Source organism: Pipistrellus hanaki (assembly GCF_964339955.1).
Source record: "Pipistrellus hanaki genome assembly, chromosome: 4".
Taxonomy (NCBI): Eukaryota; Metazoa; Chordata; class Mammalia; order Chiroptera; family Vespertilionidae; genus Pipistrellus; species Pipistrellus hanaki.
This window is the reverse complement of record NC_140506.1, coordinates 47129007-47152960: the sequence shown is the minus strand read 5'-3', so window position 1 is coordinate 47152960 and position 23954 is coordinate 47129007. Positions and strand designations below refer to the sequence as shown.

Genomic DNA, 23954 nt, shown 5'->3' with positions numbered 1-23954 from the left:
TAAATATCCTTAGGCTGAATAATATTCCATTGTATGTATATTCCACATTTTGTTTATCTCTTCATTTGTTTGTAGTTACGTGGTGTTGCTCCAACCTTTTGGTTACTATGAATGATGCTGCTATGTTTGACTCTACATTCATTTATTTTAGGTATATTCCCAGAAGTGGCATTACTAGATCATATGGTAATTCTGTTTAATTCTTTAGGAATTGCCGTACTATTATCCACAGTGGCTAGATTATTTTATATATCCTCCATCAATACACAGAGGTTTCAGTTTCTCCCCTCCTCAGCAACACTTCACATCCTCTCCAAATAGGATTTCTGTTTTTTGGTAATAACCAGCCTAATGGGTATGAAATTGTATCTCCTGTGCTCTTGATTTGTATTTTCCTAATGAATGGTGATGTTAAGGATCTCTTCATATATTTTGGGGATATATACATAGGTATGTATGTATATCCACTTGGAGTACTGTCCATTTGTTTTAAGATCTGATTTTAATAGAAATTCTTGGAGATTTTTTTGGGGGGATAAATCTTTTAAGAGTTAAAGAAGGCAGCCACTATGTCTTCTGTTGCTTTTTTTAACCCTAAAATGCTATCATTGTAAAAGCTTCAGTGTCTAGACAAAGTATCTGCAGTAACTTCAAACTTACAAATAAAATAAACTATAGAATCTTTTGTAAAAATGAATGAACCTTTGAGTATCAGATTGTGATGGAAATGCTTCAGAAAAGCCAGAGATCATTCTGACATACTTTGATTTTTTTTCTTAATTAGAAGGAAAGGAGTGTATTGATTGGCTGACTGTGCCTGTGAAGTAGCTCTCTTTTGTCTGGTAGCCGAGAAGAGCAGGAAACAGAAGAGACAAAAATGAAGAAACAGAAAAAGAAATGTTGGGTAGCAGTGTAGCATTTGGATGTGGCTAGATGGAAAGAGCCAGAGATCAGTAATAGTAATGGATGGTAAGCACCAGAACTGACAGCAAAGGTGAGAGGACCCAGCAGCACAGTGACAGAAAGTAATGTAGCTCCACAGATTGTAATGGATTGGGGGATAGGGTGAGGGAGTGAAAGCCCAGCTGCATCTCAGCATGTGGTTCTGAAGTTAGTCACTTGACCTTGAGTAATGCAGCAAGACTGATTGTACATCAAGTAAAGTCCATCTCATCTGGTTCAACAGTCAGTGTTTGGGAGGTGTGCAGTCTGTATAGTCCTACTGTAAGTTTTTCAGACCAGGTATAACATAATTTCTATCCAGAAAGTAATGAGGTTTAATTGAGTAATTCAATGAGTAACGTGTAATTCAACTTTGTCCAGCATTTTGAAAAAACATTTTAGATTATCTGTTTAAGAAAAGAAAGGGATTTTTTTAATGGCTAATGGCCCATTAGTTAAAGGTGACACATCTTTTTTATTTATTTTTTATTTTTATTTTTTATTTTAATAATTGAATGTTTTGCACACTGTCATCACCTATTAAATATTTTTGGGCTGTTTCATTTATGAAGCTCATTTAAATTGATCATTGTGCTTTAATTAAATGATTGAAAATTAAACCATAATTTTGCTTATCATTCTTTTGCAAATTAAAATAGATTAATTTGCTACAGATGAGGTGTCAGATGACTGACTTGTTCAAAATTTCACAGCTAAGTCAAAGACAGGTTACAGACAGGAGTTTTGTGCTGCTTTCTCTGATGTATTTCCTTTTACTAAGTACAGTTTATTTTATAGTATAGATAATACAATCCTATATAATAAAAGACTAATGCAAATTGACCAAATCGCAGGACAGGTCGCTATGACACACATTGACCACCAGGGGGCAGATGCTGAATGCAGTTGCTACCCCTGGCTCACAGGCCCCAGGCCAGCCAAGGCGGGTGCTGTTCCCTCTCCCCTACCATCGTGCTACAAGTTGTCCCACAGAGGGAGGCAATGCCTGGCGGCTGCAATGGCAGCAGGGAGCGGGGCCAGCGAGTGGGCAGCCATGGTGGCAGCCAAGGTGGGTGCCAGCAGGTCGCCCCACAGATCAGCCCTGATCGCCAGCCAGGCCTAGGGACCCTACCAATGTTTGAATTTCATGCATGGGGCCTCTAGTATAGATAATAGAGGTAATTTTTGCTGTAGAAAAACTATCACGATGAAGACATTGAAGCAAAGCATTCATTGTATGTTTCCTTTTCTTTATAACACATTGGGTATTTATTTCAAGCATGGTCTAGGTTAATAATGTACTTAGGGTTGTTTTGCTGAGAGGTTAGAGAGGTACTAGTAAGACTAAGATTATGGATTTTGGCCTTTATAAGGTCTCTTAATAGTTTATTATTGCATGATCCAGTAGTACCCAATAGTGTAATTACTAAGGGCTGTGGGATGTGGCTAGTATTCCTGTCCCTTGCTAATCATATTGCCTTCATATGTGATCTGGCATAAGAAAGCAGCTGGAAAGATGCTATAAGTGATTCAACAGATATACTGCCTCTATTTAAAAAACAATTCAGAATTAATATCCAAGGTAATGAAGGAGTGTGAGTAATACCTTTTTAAAATACAAAGCATAGCTTAGTTTTCTGTGCCTTGTTTAGAACATGGACCAAACTAACATTGTGACCAAGGTTATATTTCAAGGTGAGGCATTGAAAAATGTGATTAATTGATGGGTGAGATGCTCATTTGATTTGCATTACCCTATTCTTCAGCATGTAATTGTTTTTGTCTATACTATATAAATGATTCTGGTTCTAACTCCAGAAGTTTGGAAATTAATCATCTTGATCCCTTTGGTTTAACACCCTCTAATATAGTTGCAGTACTTAAGCGGTCATATCCAGGAATTGGTTGGGGGAGTGGGTAGGAAGGATCAGTGAAGAACATTAGGCAAGTTCAGTAGCAAAGAAAGGTAGTCTTTTGGTAGGGATTAACTCAACAGGGATAGGACTCTGGTCTCAAAAGATATAGGGAGGTGGGGAGATAAACAGGCAAAGGCCCAAGATCTCTAAATGAACCAAAATATGAGGGAAGGAAAACAGAGCAAGAGTTAGGGTCTCAGTTAATTAGAATCAATAAAAGATGGATACCTAATCATAAGGCAGTCTGACCTCACACTTGAGGATCTCACATGCTGGTTGCATGTCTGCTATAAAGGTAAGACTTTAACAAAATATTTTTTAATATAATAGAAGTATGTTGGGAGAGGCACAATGCCTTGCTTGGTGTTGTATTAAAAGGCTTTCTCGAGAAAATGTTGCTTAAATAGAGAACTTAAGGATCAGTTAGTTATTGCTTCTCAGCCTTTCGGCTAAGATCAAGTGTAGTATCTATTCTTATCAGTTTCATATCAGATACACCCTCTATCTGAAGACAATATATTAAATGGATTTTTGGAGTTAGGAGATGGATTAGGAGCTTGCTTCGTCTACTCCATACATTGCCCTGGTATTTCTGTTGTAGGTGGTGGGAATGACACCAGTGGTTTCAGTGACCTTAGTATTTGGGTTCTGGCTAGTAAAGAATTCAGAACAAGACTCAACTATAAGAGAACATTTATTGGGTAAGTTACAGAGGTAGAAAAAGTAATTCCTAGAGGAAATGGGCTTCGGAAACAAGTTACAGAGATAAAGGAAGGGCCCTTAGATCTAGGGAGTGGGGAAGCTAGTGGTCAAGTGCTTGGGGCAGGGGGGGAGGGAGAGGTGGTGGTGATGGTGGTGAGAGGAAAACACAGGGGCATGCTCCCTGAGGGAGAGTGCACTGGGACCATCGTCCTAAGGGTTTTAAAGGTGAGATTTTAGGGAAGGTCCCAGGGAAAGATCTTCATAGAATATTCAGCAGTTTTCCAGGTGTGTCCTTACAGGGTTGTGGTCTCCACTGATTGTCTAGCACCAGAGTTTTATTCAATACAGCTGGTCCTGATGTCAGCAGTGGTTGGTTGGTTGCTTCTCTAGGCCTGGAGCTGACATAGGTCCTTGTTCTTCTGTGTCTAACTGTCTGCAGTACTTCCAGGAATGGTGCACACAAAAAAAAGACAAAAGAAATACCTCTCAGCAGTCTGATGTTTGTTAAAACAAAACGGAATTTTGCAATTACTGGAGGAGAAGGTTTGCTGTCATGAGAGATGGAAGGAAGAGACAGAAGCCATATCACTGGGGGTGGGGGACTTGGAGAGAAGGCTTGTATAGTTTATTGAGGAGTAGAGACTTGCCTCTCTAGGCATTAGAAAATCCTGATTGTTTTTTCTTGTCTCTTGTGTAGTAAAGAATGTAACCATGTTCAGAAAGAGGTCTGGCCTTTTTCCTCAGCCTCTTGGCTGGTAAACTCTGTATCTTTGTTTACCTGGGGGCCTTGGGTCACATTGTACAACTGTGATTTAGGGTGGAATTAGCCATTCTCCTGTAGTCTTAGGATGGAGCCTGCCTATGCCATAAATACTAACGGTATGACTTTGGGCCACATGGTATCAGTTGACCTGAAGCCTAGATCAACCATGTAGCCAATCATGCCTCCATGGAGCCCCACTAAACCTCTGAACACCATGTCTCCTATTAGCGTTCCTGGTTGGCAATAATACTCCGTGTATATTGTCAGACAGAGATATGGGCAGAGTAGCATGTCTGTGAGTTTACAGGGAGAGGATATCAGAAGCTCCATGTTTGGTACTCCCCTGAGCTCTGTCCTGTGTGCTTCTCTTCCCCAGTGTACATCTTTATCCTTTCCCTGTAATAAACCATAACTGTGAAGATACAGTTTTCAGCAAGTTCATTGAGTCTTTAATAATAAAGTAATAATAATAATTTATCATCTGATAATAATTCTAGGAAATTCTTGAACCTTAGGGGACTTTGGGAAGCCTCTGAACTTGCAATTTGTGTTAGAAGTGGGGGTAGTCTCTTGTGTGGACTGTGTTCCCTAACTGTAGTTATCCACGAATTTCCACATCTCCTTTCTCTGCTCCTTCCTTTCTCTGATTAGGGACAAAAATGGCCATAGGATTTTAAAACAGAGCCAAATGAACTGATGATGTTGAAGTAACTTATTTTCTAAGGTTAGAGGATATTTGGGAAAGTACCAAGAATATTATCACACAGTTGTCTTTGTACATGATAAAATCTTCGATACATTTCTTTCTAATTGCTATGGACTGAATCACCCCCTCCTCCCCCCCGCCACCTATAAATACATATGTGGAAGCCCAAATCCCAAGGAAAATATATAAGGTTAAATGAAGTCATAGGGTGGAACCCTGATCTGTTAGTATGTGTTCTCATAAGAAGAGACAACAGAGAGCTCCCTGGATTGCTTTCTCCACGCAGTGAAATAAGCCAGGAATAGGTAGGGTTCTCACCATAAACCAGCCCTGCCCGACCTTGCCCTGAGATTTACAGAGTTCTCCAGAACTCTGAGAAAATAAATTTCTATTTAGGCCTTCTAGTTTCTGGTATTTTGTTGTGACAGCCTGAGCAGACTAATATACCAGTTAATGGCTGATCTATTTACTTTATCATTGATTGGATTGGTTATGCTCTAGTAGAGGCATGTTTAGAGTTTGAACTTCGTTTCTCATAGACCCAGAAAGAAAAAAGTGGTCAGAAAGAAGAAATTAGTGAAGAATTTTAGATTATGTACCATCCAGAGTGACTGAGGGAAAAAAGAAAGTGCAGGAAAGGAAAGGAAAGGAAAGGAAAGAAGGAAGGAAGAAAAGAAGGAAGAAAGAAAGAAAATGGAATGAAAGATGACAGGAAATAATACATTGTGTTATGCTTGAAAAAGATCCAATTTAATTTTTTTTTATAGTTTGAAAATAGTTTGAGGAGCTTTACCTTCTAACAGGATTTGTCGCAGATTTTGTTTAAATATTACTATTTTTCTGGGACTGTCTTTGGAGAACTGGTGGAAAGTAGGTTACTGGATAGCTTGTGTTTTATAAGCTGCTACTGGTTATTATACTGGGAGCAGTCTTTTTAAAAAATATATATTTTTATTGATTACAGAGAGGAAGAGAGAGGAGAGACAGAATCATCAATGAAGAAAGAGAATCACTGATCAGCTGCCTTCTGCATACTCCTCCACTGAGGATCCAACCCGAAACTGGACATTTGCCCTTACATGGGAATCGAACTTTAACCTCCTTGTTTATGGGTCAATGCTCAACCATTCATTGACCCATACCAGCTGGGCTTTTTTTTTTTTTATTATTACTGTATATTTGTATATCTTTTACAAAGTGATAGAATTTTTGTACAAGGAAAAACCTCTGGAACAATTAAAAAAAAAGACTTTTATAACATTAAAAAATGGATTTACCCTGAATTTATTAGGAGCTTAACCTGCTACCTTATACATTTAGGTATTCCTAAGACTTGGAGAGTGAATAGAGTGGTTTCAATCTATATATATAAAAGGCTAAATGACCAATTGTGTGTCTGTCCGACTGGCCGGTCCATATGACACACACTGGCAATCCTATATAATAAATCCTATATAATAAAGATGTAATATGCAGATGGTCATTACGCCTTGAAGCATGGCGACTGACCACGTAATGACCAGATCATGGATCAGCTGGAGCGTGGGGCATTGAGCTACAAGCAGGCAGCTGAGAGCTAGAAGAGAGGACAGGGCAGCAAGCTATGAGGAGGGTGTGTGGGGGTGCAGAGGGAGCTACAGGAGGGCAGGGCATTGGGCAGAGAGCTGCAGGAGGGCGGCAGCAAGCTACTGGAGAGCTTCTGGCACAAGGATTTGTGCGCAGGCCTACTAATTTTTGAAAATAAATGTTGACTTGCATATGTGCAATACATATAAAGCTCTCGCTGACGTCAACCACACCCATGTGTTTGGAGCTGTCATTGTCGATTGAGAATTTGGTTGTTTTGTTGACATTCTGAAGCTGTGACCATCCTTCCACCCAATAAAGAGCCTATATCTTACAGCTTAATGAAATGCAACATGAGAATGAAATTGGGAAAGCAAAATGGTTCAGTCACTGTGGAAAAGTTTGGCAGTTTCTATCATCTTAAACATACACTTAACCATACAACTGATCAAGTTCGCTCTGAGGTACCCAAGTGAATGGACAATTTATGCTCACTTAAAAACCTATGCATGAATGTTTATAATGGCTTTTTTCATAATCAACAAAAACTGGAAACAACACATATGCCCTTCAGCTGGTGAATGATAAATAAACTGTGATACATCCATACAATTTGGTACTATAAGCAATTAATATTTCTTCTAATTAATTTCCTTTCAATGTGCATGAATCCGTGTACTGGACTACTAGTTAGATATAAAAAGTGAAGGAGAGCCGGGACCGGTTTGGCTCAGTGGATAGAGCGTCGGTCTGCGGACTGAAAGGTCCCGGGTTTGATTCTGGGCAAGGGCATGTACCTTGGTTGTGGGCACATCCCCAGTAGGGGGTGTGCAAGAGGCAGCTGATTGATGATTCTCTCTCATCGATGTTTCTAACTCTATCACTCTCTCTTCATCTCTGTGAAAAATCAATAAAATATGTTAAAAAAAAAAATTAAAAGATGAAGGAGAATTTCCCAGCTTGCGTGTCTCAGTGGCTAAGCATTGACCTATGAAACAGGAGGTCAGGGTTCGATTCCTGGTTAGGGCACATGCCTGTGTTGTGGGCTTGATCCTCATTGGGGTGCATACAGGAGGCAACTGATTGTTGATTCTCTTTCATTGATGTTTCAGTCTCTCTTTCTTCCTCTTTTTGAAATCAATAAAAATATATTTGAAAAAAAAAAAGGCAAAGGAGAAGTTAATATTTACAACAAATAAAATTAATACATATTTATTCATCTACAATTTGTGTGTGCTTCTACTATTTCCTAGATATGATGGAAGGGTTTTGGTAGGCAATTTATCAGTAAATAAGAGAGTTAAAAATCTAGGTTGGAATCTAGGACCTTCCAAGTTTAGAGGAGCTAATTATAATTGAATTATAAGCATTAAGTAAGTTTTTTGTTATGGGTGTTGAAATAGTATAACACTAGAAATTTACCAGTAAGATGTAAAAATTTGTGGAATAGAGCAAAATAACACAAAAAACAAGAATTGAAGTTAATATGTTTGCAAGGAATATAATTATGAGCATTGACATTAGAATTAGTCTTAGATAGTAATGATACATCAGTAACCATATAACCAGATGTAGATATGGCATAGGGAGATATATCATGAGTTGTTAATGATGAACTTTCAGGCACATGGATATATACATACATGGTAAAGACCTAAGAGCAGAGGGAAATATCCTCACGTGAGGATTTGGTGTTATTGATTATTTTTTTTTCTTTTAGAGAGGGAGGGAGGAAAGGAGAGAGAGCGAGAGAACGAGAAAGGGGGGGGGGAGAAGGGGGAAAGAGAGAGAGAGAAAGAGAAACATTGATGTGAGAGAGAAACATTGTTCAGTTGCTTCTTCTGACTGGGGGTCTAACTCACAACCTTTTGGTGTATGAGATGATGCTCCAACCAACTGAGCCAACCAGCCAGGGCAAATATTACCATATTTAAAATTTTTACTAACCTGTGCCAATTACAAAAATGGGGGTAACCATGTAGGCTTGGTTTTGGAAAGTACTTTGGACCTGATTCCACTTTCTGAGGAATTATTATAATTATTCTGGGATCATTGCAGTATTATTTTGATTACTGGTATATCTCTTTTTGTCTTGGATGTTGCTGAACTGTATGGGAGAATACTAGACAATTAAGCCTCCTATAATACTGCATAGAGCAGAGTTTGCAAATTGGAGCCTCCCCCCCCCCTCCAGGCTAAATGGACTTGCACAATCTTTAATGTTTTAAAATTAGTTTTCAATTATGTAAAAATTTATGTGAAAATCTAGGTTTTTGGTTCTTACTGAAAAAATGAACTTCTGGCACTTTGGACCTTCTATCTCTGTGGCAGCAGTGAGACAAAGAGCAGTTCCCCTGAAGTGAGCCACACCCATTCAGTCTAAGCTGGGCCTAACTGCTTGCATTTATTATGAGCTTTTCGGAGCCTGTAGATGTTTCAATTTTTTATTCTTGCATTATATAACTTTAACATGGATACTGTTTGTTTTTTACTTTCTGTGGCTGTACTGCATCTATTCTTTTTATTTTTCCTGATACCTATAGTGATTGGGGTATATGGCATTCAGTTAGACTCCCTCTATGAGTCTACCTTGTCTGTGATGTAAATTACATTTTTAAAATCTCAGTGTGCCCCAATGACTTCCCTTACGCTGTTATCAAGGTGATGATAGGGTCTTTTCTGTAGGTTGGATCTTTCCTGAACTGTAAAGAGGATGTTTATAGGTTTGGTTTTAGGATCCAGCAAAGTTGTTCATTGGAGACCATTTTGTGCCTCTTTCAGCATCAAGCATTTTTAATGTATATCCTGTTTTTTTTGTGTTTTTTTTTTGTTTTGTTTTTTGTTTTTTTTGGGGGGGGGATCTTTTCTTAACATTCTTCTAGGAACTAATATGATAAATTAGTTCGTTAATGTGTTTGACAGGTAATTGTGATTAGACCATTATTGCTCATAGGTAATATACCATTATTTTGAAAAAGTGTGAGTGATTATGATGATGAAAATTTTATCTGCATTAGAAACTCTACAAGTACTTTTAAGAAAGTAGACATTTCAGTTTTATCATTTAAAACAAGCTATTTCAAAATAGCTTATTCATTCTGAATATATTTTTTATTTATTTTGTTTTTAAAATATATTTTATTGATTTTTTTACAGAGAGGAAGAGAGAGGGATAGAGAATTAGAAACATCGATGAGAGAGAATCATCAATCAGCTGCCTCTTGCACCTCCTCCCCCCCCACCCCAATGGGGATGTACAATCTCCTTTTTTATCTCTCAATGAAGATAGACTTTCAGTCAGATCAACCCTTAATACTGAAAATATTGAGTTATGTAAGCTAATTTTCTACTATTTTTTAAATCCAAAGACAGTAAAAGAAAGCATTTCTGTTTTGGTAAATCCAAAGGAAGCTCCTTCTTCACATAAAAAGTAAATTATTGCTGAATTGGAAAATCAGTAAGCAATTCAGAAATGATGAGAATGAATGAGTCTGGGAGCTTAAGTGATGCTCACTAGTTCACTGCAGATTTAAAGATATATTGTCTATTGCTGTGTAACGAATTACCCCCAAACTTAGCAGTTTAAAATGAAAGATATTTATTATCTTATACAGTCGCTTAGGGTTAGAAATGTTGGAACAGCTTAGTTGAGTGCTTCTGGTTTAGGATCTCTCACGAAGTTGTATTATAGTGTCATTAAAAACTAAATAAAATCCATCAAACACATTAACAGCAATGCCACAAGTTTATAGAAGCTCTGCCAATTTATGTATGGTCAGATTTCAGGTAGTTACTTAGGGACTAAGTAGTGTCTGAGGTCTTTTGGCAAAACTTGTGGGTAATATTTCAAATGAACAAAATACAGATTTATTTAAAATAAAGTTTAGGCCTTTAAGTTTACATGCTTAGACTAAGCATTGATGCTAATTCTATGTTAGTCCAGGCAGCTTTTTCATTTTCTCTCTGCTAATTTGTATACCAATAAAGAATGGTTGAATCAACATCTGTTTTTCAGTAAAAGGAAGTTTAACACATGCAGAAAAAGCAGTATTTTCAGCATTTGTCATTTAAACAAATAGAAATGAGTTTAACAAAATGTTATGTTCAGACAAAGCACCAGATAAAATTTTTTATGCTTGTTTTATTCTCATTCTAACAACAAGTCCTCCCTCCAGTGGCTGCTATTACAGCATTTTCTTTTTTCACCTTATTTTGGGAAAACAAGGAAAGTTACTTTCCCCCCCATTTTTGTGTTATGTTGAAAGACTGGCAGATGATCCTCTGTGGGAAATATTCTTTTGTGACTAGATGAGCTCATCCTCTAGTAACCAAGGGGGCAGATTATTCTGAATTGAATTCTAAGTTCTTGTCTTTCATTTTCAAGTTGCTTATAACTGCTCCTTATGCCAGTGTTTAAAAATTTTAATTGCATGTATATCTTCAAAGGCAGATTTTAAATGTTATATTTAATAGTGGCAGTATACAACATAAATGACAGTTGAGATTTTCAGAAGTATGTAGTTGTATTTTAAAATATCCTATATAATAAAAGCCTAATATGCTAAATGTCCAGTCTTCTGGCTATCCATTCAACCAACTTGGCCGGCTCCCCATTGGTCCTGATCAGTTGGGCCCACTGGCCAACCTCTCAGGATCCCTCCCCCCATCAGCCAGCCCCCCTATAGGCCTCGATAGCCAGCCAGGCTGAGGGACCCAAATGTGCACAAATTCATCCACCAAGCCTCTAATAATTATATAATAAACAACTAAATTCACCACTTCATCCATGACTCAAAATACCATCATTAACTTGCATTGACCTGTGTGTTTCTCCCCATCTCATGTCCCTCTCACCTTCTGAGATGTAACCACTATTCTTGATTTTTTTTTATAATTTCATCACCTACATTGTGATACTAATAAATTTGTTTTAGTTTAGTTTGTTTATGAATCCTATATAAATGGTATTATACTCTATGTAGTCTTCTGAGACTTGGTTATTTATTCAATATTGCTTTGGGAAAATTCGTCCGTGTTTTTTAGTACAGTTTTGATTCATTCCTTTTCACAGCTATTACTCTTCATCTCTTATTAATATACTATAGTATATATACCCTTCTACAATTAGGAACCAACCTTTTCTAGGTATAATTGACACTAAGATGGCCCCCAATGATCTATGCTTCTTAATATTATAGACTCCTTATGCTTCTTATATATATGCTTCTTAATAATAGACTCCCTCCTACATTGAGTAGGGTTGTCCTCTGTTTCAATAGAGTATTGAGAAAGCGATGATGAAACTGTGGCAGTTCTATCTATCTGGAGAAAGCCAGAAACCATGTCATGGTGATACACAAGGAGACCCTGTGGGGAGGTGTTGAGGCTTCTAGTAACAGTATTACCAGTAATTCATCTGTATGAGTAAGCCATCTGTAGCTCCAATCAAGCCTTCTCATGATTGTAGATCTTGCCAATATCTCTTGACTATAGTCTCCTGAACCTGAGCCAGAACCTCCCTACTTAGCTGCTTCCAAATTTCTAACTCACAGAAACTGAGAGGTTATAAATGTTTATTGTTTTTGGCAAATATATTTTGAGATAACCTGTTATGACAGCTATAAATAATAAATAAATTGGCTTTTTGATGATGTGAACATTTTGTAAACATTTTTTATATCTGTCTTCAGATGTATATGTACAAGACCGGGTAGTGGACCAAGATGTGAGATTGTTGGGTTGAAGATTATAAAAATGTTTAACTTGGAGATCTCATGCCAATTTTTCCAAAGTGGTTGTACTAATTTATATTTTGATGAGCAGTGTGAATCAGAATCTCCATTCTACTCCATTCTTCTTAACTTTTGGCATTGTTAGGCTCTTTAATCTTGTCTAGTCTGGTGAGTGTAAAATAATCTCTTTAAAAATATATATATTTTATTGATTTTTTACAGAGAGGAAGGGAGAGGGATAGAGAGCCAGAAACATCGATGAGAGAGAAACATCGACCAGCTGCCTTCTGCACGCCCCCCACCGGGGATGTGCCCGCAACCAATGTACATGCCCTTGACCAGAATTGAACCTGGGACCTTCCAGTCCGCAGACTGATGCTCTATCCACTGAGCCGCACCGGTTTCGGCAAAATAATATCTCTTTACAGTTTTATTCCCTGCCCCAGCATTAAAACAGTAGTCTCTTACATTTTCTCCTAAAAAGTTTAAAGTTTTGATTTTCACATTTATGTCCTTAATCCATCCCACTGCTGCCACAATGTAATAATGTCAGTATATGGAGAGAGGTAGGTATTTAATTTTTTACCTCTGTAGTTAAGCAGTTGTCCAGTTATTGAAAAGTCCATCTTTTCCCCAGCAATATGTCAATGTTGTCTGTGTCACATTAATCTATGTGGATTTGTTTTGGAGTTTCATCCTATTCTATTGGTCAGTTTGTTTATTCCAATACTAATGACATAGTGTCTTAATTACTGTCATACTTAGTAAGGCAAGTCTTCCTATCATATTATTTTCCTTCGGAGTGTCTTAGCTATTTTTGGCCATTCTTCTTCCATAGTATTTTCTTAAATAGCTTTTCAAGTTTTTGTGGAAAAAGTTGGGTTTGAGTGGGATTGCATTGACTCCATTTATCAACTAGAGGAAATTGATATATTCACAGTATTGAATGTTTCTATCCATGAATCTGGCAAAGCTATGTATTTATGCATCTTCAATGTCTTTCAGTAACATTTTATCATATTCTGCTTATAGGTTTAACTTATCTTTTTATTAGACTTATTCTTATTATGTACATTTTATTTTTTGTTATTATAAATTGTCCTTTTAAAAACTTGTTTTATAACTTGTAGTTGCTGGTATTCATAAATACACTTCATTATAAATACACTAAATTCTCTTTTTATTCCTAATGTAGTTAGAAATTTTTCTTATTTTTTTATTCTTGAAAATCTTGTTCATTTTTCTTGTTTTGTTTTTGATATTGTTTTAGATATATCATCTGCAAACAATAACTTTGTTTTCCTATTTTCAATTTTTATACATTTTAGTTTATTTTTCCATATCTTATACTGGCTTTAACCTCCTCCAGAAAAACTTTGACTAGAAGTGGTTAATAGTAAAGTGATAATGATGGGCATTCTTTTCTGGACCTGATTTTAAAGAGAATCTTTTTAGTATATTACCAAGAAGAGTTGTTTTACTGTATTTTTTTTGAACCCTCTATCATGTTAAGGATTTTTCTTTTTATTACTAATTAGCTATAACTTCTTTTCCAAAAATGAGTATCAAAGTTGAGTATCATTTTTTATCAAATACTTTTTCTGCAGATATGGATGTTATTATTTTTTCTTTATGCTAATTTAATTTGTAAAATTTTTAATTTTGCAATGTACTACTTTCTGAGTTTATTGTCAACAGATGGGTCTCTCTGGGTACTTTAATGTTTCAAGTGAAGTCTGGTTGTAAAATTCTTGACTCATGGCCATAGGAAGGGATTCTACCACCTTGTGCTTATGAAGACAGTAGAAATGAGAGCTATTTGGCATAGTTTGTTTAAGCATAGATCTAGTAACATAAACGGCTTAATGTTTCACAAAGTGTCCTTGTGCTGACAACTGCAGTGCCACAGAGTTAATTTCCTGTAATTAATCGTTTGGCTAAGTGATGGTTGTCTTCTGTGCTGAAAAACTATTTTGTGGGCCAGAGCTCTTTGCTTTTGAAATAAGAGATTTTGCTGCCTTCAAATCCTTTGTTAATTTAGGCAAGGTATGAATTGTGTGTATTGTTTTCTGAATAAAGTAAATAACCACAGTAACTAATATGGTAGCTTAAACAGTTTGCTTGAAGTTTCAGATTCCTAATTCTCTCTTTTTAACATCAGATAATTGCACTATCACAGCAATACTGAGCCTCCTCAAATCTTTCTGAGTTCATCTCCTGTTAGTTCCAGGATGTGGGTATTGTTGAAATATGGTACAAACATGAAATTCTAGAAAGCACTATCTTTTCATGAAGAATTGGGAAATTCTAGAAACCAAAAAGAAATTCATTCTGAAGGCACTTAAATAACATTCTCAGTTGTTAACATATTTAGGGAAAGTCAGGCTCCACAGATTTTCCCCTTAAATAAACAATAAGGAGTGCACAATCAGTAAACATTGGATATGAGTGGAGCTTAAATGACTTATGTGCAATATACTGTGGTCTTCGTAAAGCTTAACTTTGCCAGTAAGCTTTATTGCTGGTGTTACTAGTATAACTTTCTGGGGTTAAGGGTAAATTGCTTGATTATATGTTCAAGTTTTTCTTTATTTTTTTTTTTCTATAGTAAATGGTAAGTTTTTCCACTTTGAACTACTAAGTACAATGTGTGGGATCAGTTGAAATAATCAAAATAATAATAATAAAGCAGTTATTGCATATTTCAACCCTTACAAAAAATTGGGTAAAAGTGTGGGATACTATTAGATGGTATATGGACAAGGAATTACTAAATCGTGAACAAATGAATTAGTATTTCTGACCAGATTTTCATTGGAAGATGTATATAAGTGATAATGACAGGCCAGGTAGGCAAATTACCATTGACACAGAACCCCTGAACTAGAACTCTAACCTGTTCTAGTTAAATGCAAATTTAACTCTTTTAACAGAATTGAACTCTTTGATTTCCAAAAACTTTACATAAAATTTTCACCTTGTATACCCAGGAAATAATGTGTTTGCTCCCAATGTCTAGGTAGAACAAGCCTAGGTGGTTGCCAGCCTAGCTCTGGTGAGAGGGATGGTAGGGACATTTGAAAAGAGAAGTTCTTTAAGTGAGTCTGCCTGAAACCACTTATCATAACTGTTTCATGAAAGGAAAAGAGAAGAGTGAGATAGTCAAGCCTCCTAGCTTTTGAGACTACAATACAAATGTATCTCTAGGACTGCTGGACTCAACACTTCAGAAAGAAACCATTCTATTTTTGGCAATTATGAACATTTGCGTATAAGTTTTGGTGTGGACATGTGTTTTCATTTCTCTGGTATATATACCTAGATGTGGAATTACTGGATCAGAGGGTAAACGTATGTATAACATTTTGAGGAGCTGCCAAACTGTTTTTTAAACTAGCTGCACCAGTTTACATTCCCACTAACAATGTCTGAGGCTTCCAGTTTCTCCATATTCTCACCAACAGTTGTTACTGCCTTTCTTGTTTATAGTTATGCTGTTGGGTATGATAACATTTTTGACTTGCATTTTCCTAGCAACTAATGATATTGAACATATATCTTTGCACATTTGCATATCTTTGGTGAAATGTGTTTTCATATCTTGTCCATTTTTTAAACTAGGTTATTTGTCTTTTTATTGTGATGTTGTCAGTTATTTTGGGGACATTTTGTTTCTTAACATCAGAAGGATTTTTGTTTAATTTTCAAAAAAGAAAAACATTTAGAAAATTACAGTTTAGATTTCTCAGAAGCAGTTGCTGGGACAAAATTTGGAGTGGATGATTATTAGAGATGGACACTTGGGGAAAAAGAAAGAGGACAATAAGATGGTCAGAGGGAAAAGTTGAACATACCCGTAGGCCTGACAAACCTCTGCCAACCTGTTGGCAGTGAGCTCTGGAGCTAATATCGCCTTGCGAGTTATCCTGCATCAGGCAAAATGGCTGGGCCTTCATACTGCCACTGCTTCAACCAGTGAGTGAGAGTCAACCTGGGAAAGGCATGACCTTGAATGAGGCAAGTCTGCATCTGAGGTGGACTCTGATGTGGTGAACAGTTGGAGGCTGTTTGCTGATTGCAATCCCTGCAGCTGAGCAAGTTCTTCTTGAAGGGGCATCTGGAGAGTTCACCTTTGTGTCTCCCACATGCATATTTTTATTTATTTATTTATTTTTAAAAATATATTTTATTGATTTTTTACAGAGAGGAAGAGAGAGATAGAGAGCCAGAAACGTCGATGAGAGAGAAACATCGACCAGCCGCCTCCTCACACCCCCCACTGGGGATGTGCCCATAACCAACGTACATGCCCTTGACCGGAATTGAACCCAGGACCTTTCAGTCCGCAGACCGACGCTTTACCACTGAGCCAAACCGGTTTTGGCCCACATGCGTATTTTATTTTAAAGTATAGGTTACACCTTGAATTCATGAAGCTGAGAAGAGTTGCTAGTGACTGTATATTTGGAATGAGAAAACTGGTGGTAGGCTTTGTGAATATGTTATTACTGCTATATTATGGTATTGTATACTTTGAAATTTAAGAAGGTAGTTTCTATCTGTTCAATTTGGCCTAGAGTTATATGCATATACTAGAGGCCTGGTGCATGAATTCGAGAAACAGTGGGGTTTTTTGACCTGGTCTGCGGGATTGGGCTGGAACTGGCTTTTTGACATCCCCAAGCAGTTCCAGATTGGGAGAGGGCACAGGCCAGGTCGAGGGACCCCACAGGTGCATGATCAGGAGGGACACAGGAGGTTGGCCAGCCTGGGAGGGGGCCACGGGAGGACTCTAGGGCAGGTCCGGCCTGTCTTGCTCAATCTCAATTGGCTGGACCCCAAAAGCAAGCTAACCTACCAGACAGAGCATCTGCCCCCTGATGGTCAGTGCACATCATAGCAACTGGTTGACCAGTCAACTGTCTGCCCCGTGATGGTCCCTGCAAGTCATAGCAAGTGGTTGAGCAGCCTTCGCATATCATTAGCATATTATGTTTTGATTGGTTGAGAGGATGACCCGACAACTGAACACTTAGCATATTAGGCTTTTATTATATAGGGTAATATTATTGTGTTTTATTGTTTATATTTACCATAGGATTAGAATGTCCTAAGTAGCTTATGTTACATTTATATTTGACCCATAAAAAAGAGGCTACTATGTGTTTGACATATTCTGTTTTTCTAAAATTTTGAGCATATTTTCTTTTTGAGAATTATTTTTTTCTCAGCCTTCGGTCTTCTATTTCTGTCCCATATTATGAAAATGTCATAAAAGACTACTTAAACTATTTTTCTTTGGGGGAAAGGATTCCAAAACAGATAATTGTCTTAAGAATTATCTTAGCCCTTGTTTAATTTCTTAACTTTACTTTTAGCATTGTCTTGCAGGTATTCTAAAATCTTTGTATTTGATATTCCTTAACTGTTGACTCTTTCTTTTAGATGCTTTGATTACAGAGTATTGTGAGGAATGATGGGTAGTAATTTTTATTAATCTGAATTCTGAATAGCAAACCAATATACTAAGAAAATTTTAATTGATATAATTAGGTACCTCCAATTTGCTCAAAATTCAAATTATAAACTCACTGATAATATAAATTAGTACATGAGAATGAAAATAAAAATACTGGAATTTTTAGTTTTTCTTGTTGAAGTTGAGTAGTTTGACTCTACCAGGATGGTGGTATAGAGGAGCTCAAAACTAAGTGTCAGAAGACCAGAGTTGGAATCCTAACCACCCATTACCATCTAGGTTGCCTTAAAAAGGCTACTTAGCTTCTCAAAGCCTGGAATGCCTCATCTCTGTAAAATACAGATATGCCAACTATGCCTTCCCTTCTTAGTTGTGATGACCTAGTAAGATAATGAGTATGAAAAAACTTGGTGACTTTGTTGCCAACATGTGTGTTTAAGAGATAGTTTGGAACAGTGTTCTTTGGACATAACTTTAATATAAATGAAGATGTAGAACTCATATACTTGAACCTTTTCTAGACAAATATTTCATGAGTGAAAAGGAGTTTAAACAAATTATATCATAACTAATTTAAATTTAATCACGTTTATCTTCAATATAATTTTGGAAACCTGTAAACTCAACAGGTATTGTGGGACTTTATTATTTGTTCATTAAATTCATCTAAATGATGCACATCTAAAGTTTTTCATTCCTATAAATTGGACTGATTAAGATATCCTTAGAGTTTGAGCACAAATTAATTGGAACCCAATTAGTTTTGATTTATGTGGATTAATATTTGTAAAAGAATTTATGGTTTGCACAATGTTTTTATGTACATTCTTTCATATAATCTTCATAATCGCCCTATAAAAGGGAAGTGTGTTTTGTTGTTGTTCCCATTACTAGTTGTGACTTTCTCAAAGTCATTCACCTACCAGATGGTAGAATTGAGATTTAAAAAGAAACCCACATACCACTTTTTTTCTTTCATTTCAAACATACTATATCATATTGCTTGGGAAACTAGGGAATTATTTTAGATAGGCTTGGATTGGAACCAGGTATTCCTATTCTCAGCCAAATCTCAATCTAAACATAGATTACATTTGCTATAGAAGCTACTGTTTTCTATGCACCAAAGGCCCATTTTACCCTGGCCTTTTTCTTCCAGGTCTACTCTAACCTGATTCCTTTATTCTCCAGCCTTTTCCCCCAGTGCCCATATGTCTGTACATACACACACACACACACACACACACACACACTCACTCTTTCTCCCTCTCCCTCTAAAACATATATTTATGCACAGGAGCCTCAAAACTATCCTAACATATAAAAACCCTGGGTTCGTCACATCCAAAGCTACTGGAGGCTCAACCAACCAGTTGCTGTGGCAACCTAGCACTGACTGCTAAGGGGGCTGCGAATTAGGCCTGGAGAGAGGCCTAAAGAGAGAAGCAGGGTCTAATCTGTAGCTTCTTTGGCAGCTGTTGATCAGCACTTGCCTCTCTCTCTCTGGGCCTGGCCAGCAACTGTGCCTCCATTTCTCTCCAGGCCTCCACTAGGGCTGCTAATCTGAAAGGCCCACCTTTCTTTCTGATCAGGCCACTTTGATAGGCCCAGAGATGCTGTCTGGCATAGAAACTGACCAATTAGAACCAAATCCTGGTGAACTGTGAGAAGCCAATGGCTCCCTAGGAGGTGGAGCTTTTGACACTGAATGGCATAGAAACTGACCAATCAGAACCAAATCTGGGTGAACTGTGAGGATCTAATGGCTGCATAGGAGGCTGAGCTTTCAACACTGACTGGCATAGAAACTGACCAATCAGAACTAAATTTACTGGCAGAAGAGGGCACTTGGGGGCGAGATCAGGGTGGCAGGGTAGAGCAGTTAGGGGTGATCAGGCTGGTAGGGAGGGCAATGGGGGGCAAACAGTTAAGTGTTAATCAGGCCAGCAGGGGTGAGGTTAGGGGGTGATCAGGCTGGCAGGCAGATGAGCATTAGGAGCCAGCAGTCCTGGATTGTGAGAGGGATGTCTGACTGCCGGTTTAGGCTCGATCCCCGTGGACATCCAGCAGTTGGACATCCCTTGAGAGGTCCCAGATTGGAGATGGCAGGCTGGGCTGAGGGGCACCCCCTCCCCCCCTCCAGTGCACGAATTTCATGTACCAGGCCTCTAGTAAGCTATAATAATATATAAGCACTATAAACAATATAAACACTAATCTTAGGAGTATTCTGAGCTAACCTTTGCAGTTTTGAGTAACCTGGATATTTGGATGGGTCTTTTGGTTCCTTAAGAATCTCTGGTACCGATTCACATATTCTACTTTTAATTGCAAGTAGGCTATTGTGAACTGGACTTCCAGAGTCTGACTTAGTGAACAAAGATTCTTTGGGACCAAACCAGCTCCAGTAGTTCCAGGAATTAACCCACTTTTCTCTCTCTTGTGATATATTTTGCACGTTCATCATTGCTTTTAGAATGTGAGGTGGAAAAGCCTTCTCTTACAAAAATTATCTATATCTAGTTCCATTTATACTTGCCTAAAAGCAAACAGACCTAAAACTAAGGCTTCTGTGTATCTTTCTATACATTTTGTAAGTGCTCAGGCCATATTTTGAGCAAACAGGGCAATAAGAAATATTCTACTGTTTCATGTTTTGAAATACTGGCTAGATAAAGATTACACATGACAAGTTACTTACAGCTTTATTTATATGTACTGGGTTCGCTGTTGGAATCATAGAAGGGAAGAAGATATGATAATTGCTTTGTGTAGTTCACAGAATGAAATCGCAAACTGAGGTGTTTTGAATCTAGTTTATACTGTAACATTTCTAGGAGACCACATTTAAACAGCAGTGGTTATCATGAAGTATACAACTTGTCAGCTGTGTCCGAATTCATATCAGTAAAAACCTTCCACCACTTTATTCCCTATAACCTAACCTCCATCAGATAATAATAAATAAACTATGTCGAGTGCACATATTAATATATATCAAATGTATCAAATAGCTTCCTGGCTGCATTTTCAGTAGTGTTTATCTGTGGTCGTGCAGGTTATAGCTCTGAATTTTTATTAGGAAAACGAAATTGAGGATTTTAAATGTCCCTGATTTAATTTCACCAGCTGTACCACGGCCATGGAAAATAACGGGAGAGGGTAAAAATGTAACAGTAAATAAGAGAGCAACAGAGCTCTTCTTTTTCGTGGTGCCTTGGAGGCTGCTGGCTGCTTCAGGATGAAGCTCAAGATCTCTTTCCCAGCCACTGGCTGCCAGAAACTCATTGAAGTGGGCAATGTACACAAACTTCGTACCTTTTATGTGAAGCGTCTGGCCACAGAAGTTGCTGCTGATCTCTGGGTGAAGAATGGAAGGGTTAAGTGGTTCAGGTCAGTGGTGGGAACAACAAACAAGGTTTCCCCATGAAACAGGGTGTCTTGACCCATGGCCTAATCCAGGGGTCTTCAAACTACGGCCCGCGGGCCACATGCGGCCCGCAGAGGAGTCTGATCTGGCCCGCCAGGTTTTTTGGGCAGTGAGCGCAGCCGAGGTGTTACAGTAGGAATTAGTAGTTCATATAGTCCGGCCCTCCAGCTCTCTGAGGGACTGTGATCTGGCCCCCACTTTAAAAAGTTTGAGGACCCCTGGCCTAATCTAACTGCTGCTGAGGAAGGAGCAATCCTGTTACAGACCAAGGAGAACTGGAGAGAGAAAATGAAAATCTGTTCGGGGTTGCATTGTGGATGCCAATCTCAGTGTTCTCAACTTGGTCATTGTAAAAAAAAAAAAAAAAAAAAAAAAAGAGGGGAGAAAGATATTCCTGGTCTCCCTGTGCCTTGTCACCTGGGGCCCAAAAGAGCTAGCAGTATCCACAAACTTTTCAGTCTCTCTAAAGAAGATGATGTCCGCAAATATGTTGTGAGAAAGCCTCAAGAAACTTAGGACTAAAGCACCCAAGAGTCAAAGTCTTGATACTCCATGTGTTCATCCATACAAATGCAGGGGTATTGCTCTGAAGAAACTACGTGCTAAGAAAAAACAATGAAGAGGCTACAGAATATGCTAAACTTCTGGCTAAGAGAATGAAAGAGGCCAAAGAGAAATGCCAGGAACAGATTGCGAAGAGACGTAGACTGTCTTCTCTGCGAGCTTCTACCTCTAAATCTGAGTCCAGTCAAAATGAGATGTTTTGCTTCATACTTACCTGCTTTGCATCTTCTGCTATGGTTTAGGGGTTTAGGGTCTCAAGTAGTAATTAGTTTCCTAACTTATGTATTATCACTTCAATGAGTTGCAATGCGTATTTTTAGTTATTCTCCTATAGAATAAGAATGTAATTGTTAGTTGATGTTTAATCTTCGGAATCTTGAAAATGATTTTTTTTTTAAATGTGAATCTTTCCCCCTTCATCTTTTATAAATATCCCTTGAGCTCCAAATATGCCAGACATTGTGCTAGGAACCTGACCTCATGGAGATCAAAGTCTACAGAGGGAATGAACATGTTAGTCAACATTGCAGAGTATTTAGAGCTTTTAAAAAGCCTTGTTGAGTTATAATGGATATATAGCATTGTGTAAGTTTAAGGTTCACAGTATGCTGATTTGATGGCACTATATTTGCAAAATGAATAGTACAATAAGGTTAATTAACACATCCCTCACCTAACATAGTTACCTTTGTGTGAGGTGAGAACTTCTAAGATCTACTCTCTTTCAAGTATACAATACACTATTAACTATAGTCAGAATGCTGTCCATAGCTCCCCAGAACTCTAAAATACAAATCTGGAAAAGGACTCTAGCATCAAAAATATTTTATAATTTCACTTTTATTTAAATGATCACAATGAAATAATTGTATAAATTGTTCTGTTTAGAAATCAGGTATGTTGAGTCTAATGAAAAGTAACTGAACAGTTTATATTTATAAGAAATACTGTATTAGCAGAGTGATAGAGTAAAAATGCAACAAGTCCCTTGTAGATAGTTAATTTAGTTGTGGAATTGCTAGCAGAATACTATATAGAATCTCTCATTATGAACATTTCTCTTTAATTTATATAATAAGGAGTCACTGGTGAAATGTACACAGAATTGTGGAACTTTTAACTGATAAGACTAACTCTCAGATATAAATAGTCCTTGCAATATTGCTGTTTTATAATGATGTTTAACTATAAATCTAAATCTCATATATTTTACTTATGGTTATTTGGCAGTTTGACTTGGTAGCTAGAGAGTTAAGTCCCCACTTGGGCTATGGCCATGGCCATGTCTTATTTGACTAACCCTCTTATCTTGTAAATTGCCCATCCTATAGACTAGGCTATGTTCCTTAAGAAAATATAGACACATTTTATTCATATAGAAGTTACAGAATTTTAAATGAAGTATTCACAGCAGAATAATTCTTTCATGTTAAGTTAAAAAAAAAACCTTTCTCAGTCAAAAATTGCCTTACATTCATTCTAGTTATTGCTACACTCTGCTAACTATGAAAATGACTCAGTTTTTAAAGATAATTATAAAATGTATCATTGAATGGAAATGGGGGTTTGCTTAGTGGTAGCAAATCAATTGGGTTCTTCAATCAGAGAAATATTCAGTCTTATTTTATTATTGTCATGAATGTAGTTTTTAAATTATTTTATTAACAGTTATGGTTTGACTAAATTAGTTTAATTTTTTCATTGTATGTGTTGCAGTTTTTTTCCTTTTAATTTAGGAATAGTGGGTTGTTTCAAAAACTGTAACTTTCTTTTAAGATAAATTATAAGCATGTGTTATCTATAAGGTCAGGATGTCTTTTCCTGGAACATGCAGATAGCCAAAAGGAGAAAAATACATAAATAGAAAAAGTAGCTATAAATTAAATCTAATGTAATTAAAAAACAACTCTAAAAAGAAAAAAAATAGCCCTTTTACTACGAAACTATGGAAACTAACATGTCCTGCGATAGGGGACTGGGTAAAGAAGATGTGGTACATATATACATTGAAGTACTACTTAACCATAAGAAAATATGAAATACTGCCATTTGCAACAACATGATGGACTTGAGAATATTAGACTAAGCAATATAAGTCAGTCAGAAAAGGTTAAGAACCATATGATTTCACTCATATGTGGGATATAAAACTGA

The 23954-nt window shown here is 37.2% G+C and overlaps 1 protein-coding gene, 1 long non-coding RNA gene and 1 pseudogene across 6 annotated transcripts in view; 2 read left to right on the top strand and 1 right to left on the bottom strand.

Annotated features, from left to right (window-relative positions):
• The window catches only part of ARB2A (ARB2 cotranscriptional regulator A), a 337934-nt gene that overhangs the window by 3924 nt on the left and 310056 nt on the right, over window positions 1-23954 (top strand). The gene's annotated exons all lie outside the window — the stretch shown is intronic.
• LOC311622019 overlaps window positions 1-23954 on the bottom strand; it is a 1104806-nt gene that overhangs the window by 925662 nt on the left and 155190 nt on the right. The window lies entirely within an intron of this gene.
• LOC311622017 (small ribosomal subunit protein eS6-like) lies at window positions 20911-22390 on the top strand (annotated as a pseudogene). Its single transcript has 2 exons — window positions 20911-21270; window positions 21480-22390. The product of its transcript is annotated as a small ribosomal subunit protein eS6-like (transcript).